General features: G+C 42.0%; 1 non-coding gene across 1 annotated transcript; it reads right to left on the reverse strand.

Annotated features, from left to right (window-relative positions):
* Positions 1 to 1,693: 1,693 nt before the first annotated feature.
* trnag-gcc (transfer RNA glycine (anticodon GCC)) lies at positions 1,694 to 1,764 on the reverse strand. The gene has a single exon. It is a non-coding gene; the product is annotated as a tRNA-Gly (tRNA).
* Positions 1,765 to 3,130: the final 1,366 nt, after the last annotated feature.

The following is a 3,130-nucleotide window of genomic DNA, read 5'->3' on the forward strand; positions in this document are numbered from 1 at the left end:
AGTACAAACTGTAAAAATGAACGTACCACAGTGTCAGCTGCATTGAATTCAGCTGTGCTCCTCGATGTGATGACAATTTCAGAATCAGAGTCTGATGTATCAACCTCTGTAGTAAAAACAAACAATTCAACACATTATTAATTATGCTGCATCAGAGTAAATAAATGTGTAAAAAAATATTGAATGAAGAGCTCCACAAACCTCCTCTAAAGTGTGTTTCTAGGCAAATGAAAAAAGTGCCTTTCCTATTTCCTTTTTATATTCTGCCAGTTTGAATGGACTTTCTGACCCAGGCACATGGAGCACCTCTGAACAGTCTGGATACAAAAGAAGGTCTGCTCCTTCATCCATCTTCTTGTTAAATGTTCTAATTTCTTGGACAGCTTGCTTCAGTAGATCAGGTGCTGCTACCTCCGGATCTGTATATAATGGGAGTGTTTTCCCTCTCTGAGCTTTTAAATCAGCTCCATGTGGCGCCATCAATCCATGTTTATCTGCTAAAATAACAAAAAGATATCATTCATTTCACACACACACATATTTACTTCCATATTTTACAGATATATCCACACACGTACCTGGACCTGTTTCCTTTCGGCCCACAGTTCTTTTGACTTTGACTTTCTGTCCTCCATGAATTGTTTATATGATGTTCATGGTTGTTCTGCTGGAATGAACGGAGTTCCGTATCAAAACAGAAAGTTAGCAGCAGCTAAAACAATCAGCAACAATTGTGCATTTAGCATAACTGTAAGCCTAAAATAAATAAATAAATAAATAAATAAAAACTAGCAACGCATACTAACTAAACGCGTTGCTATTCCGTGAAGACAACGATTGGCTGCAAAATGAAACGGTGCACTTTAATTCACTGCATGTCTGACAGCGGCTTCAGCTAGTTAGCGCGATGCTACACTTAGCTTGTTTAGCATTTTCCGGCTGTTTATTAGATGTCTGCTGTGCGCGTGCTCCTTCCGTCTGGTCCGTTCATCAACGTTAAACATTCTACAGATCGTCCGCACGGAAAACACAACCGCGTAAATTGGCTCAAGTTGTTTCCACAAAACGGCCAAAACATCATTTACTCCATGCTGCCATAAACTTTCACTCTGCAAAGTTTTCCCGCCACACAAACCGATACAAACTTTTTGAGCTCACAGTCAATCTTCTTCTGGATCACTTCCGGCATTTGGTACATTCCCCTTCCGGAAGATTTCTTTTGGAAATTTGTTTTCTAACATGCGAATTTGTTTTGTCCGGGGTAAAAGTGTTTTTCTTATTTAATTTTGTTGAATGCAATGTAAAAATGTTTCCCAACATGTAAATTTGTTTCACGCTTTGTAAAAGTGTTTGGCACTTTGTAATTTAGTTTTGCACTTACCGGCCACCGTATCAAACAGAGCAGGAACACTAAAGTAAGGGGCGGGGGGTGAAAACGACAGGAGGGTTAAAGAGCAGATTCTCTCTGAGGGGACGGATGTTGCCACAATACACAGTGTGTGTGCCATCACATGTGGAAGATGTGTGCAGACTGAAGCCTTGGTCTGCCACCAGCTCAGAGGGGCTGCACTTCTACTGACCACCAGGGGGCTCCACTGGTTGTTTCACAAAGTCACAGTGTGTTGGAGTCTATCAGGGTATTTTCCAAGCAGCACTGTGTTTCTAACATCTGGATGTTGGTAAAAAGTTACTCTGCATTGGCCGGGAATCGAACCCGGGCCTCCCGCGTGGCAGGCGAGAATTCTACCACTGAACCACCAATGCTCATTCAACATCTTTTACCATGATGTCATGAATCTCCAGGTATCAGCAGCCTTTCACAGATGATTATTCAAATTTCTGTATTAATATACAACAATGTATTTACATTAAAGCTGATATCTTTCTATGATAATCCATCATGGACTGCTGGACTCTTTCATATCAGTAAATCCACCGTGTTTTAAAGAAGTTCAGAGTGTTTCAAAGTTTCTCACATAATACAGACAGACAACAAAGTATTTAAATGAACTGAGAGCTCAGACCAGCAGAGTGAGCACACACAAACACACACACACACACTGGACGAGGTGCGCAGCTTCTGTGATTGCAAAAATGAGCGAAAGCAGGAAAAGAAGCATTTTAATAAGTATTAGGAGGAACAAACCAACAGATTTGGTTTTAGTCCAATTTAACGCCACTTATTTGTCTAATAACAGCTGATTTGTGTTTCACTTCATTCGTTCACGAGACAAGTGTGAGCTTCCTCGTGCGCATGCGCCGCTCCAGCTGAATCTAATGCGAATGTGACGTTTGAGTTGGTGTCGCGTGGGAGAGCGATGAAGGACAGGAAATGTCATTGATCTCCAGTGACGTCACACAGTCTCGTTGTGAGGTGAGTAAACAGTTGTGATGTTGTCAGTGAAACATTCATTCATCCTCAGAGTCATCTGCTTCTACCGATCTCCATTTTCATTTCCAACCACTCAGAGAGACAAGAACACACACAGACACACTCTGACTAACCAAACCATTCCAGGAACAATCAGGATGATTCTGGCTAAGGTGTGACAGGTCCGGGGTTCAAATCCCAGATGAGCCCTTTGTCAGCTGTTGTAAGAAGTGAAAAAGCCTCCTAAATGTGGAGGGAGGCCGACTCTGTCAGAGAGCAGTGTGCATTCTAGCTTCCTTTAGCTGTCAGCCTCTGATCATCAACTCTTCAGCTTCTATGACTTCAACAATTCCTTCTGAATGCAGTCTGAGGCAGTGATTGTGAAACTTTCATTCAGACAGAGATCCCACATTCAGAAGAAAACAGCCACACACAAACAAAGTCATCATGAACAGCCTACATGGAGCCTAAATGAAAAGAAGCAGGAACTAAAGTGTGAAAATAATGATGAACAAAGTGTCACACAGAGAGGCTGCAGCCTGGTGTGGACTATAACGTCAGAAAATGGATCAGTCTGTGACACGGAGCACTAAAGTTGGAAGGCTGAGTTCAGCTTCAGCTTCTTTCATGTTCTCCCTGTGAAAGAAAGAAGGTGAACATGAGCTTGATATGAGAACACAGCAGTGTGCATCATGGTGCTCATGTTCATATAGAAAGAAGGAGGAAAAGCAGCAGCTCTGGTTTGCTGTTTCACTCCCT

This window comes from Echeneis naucrates, chromosome 2, assembly GCF_900963305.1.
Source record: "Echeneis naucrates chromosome 2, fEcheNa1.1, whole genome shotgun sequence".
Classification (NCBI taxonomy): Eukaryota; Metazoa; Chordata; class Actinopteri; order Carangiformes; family Echeneidae; genus Echeneis; species Echeneis naucrates.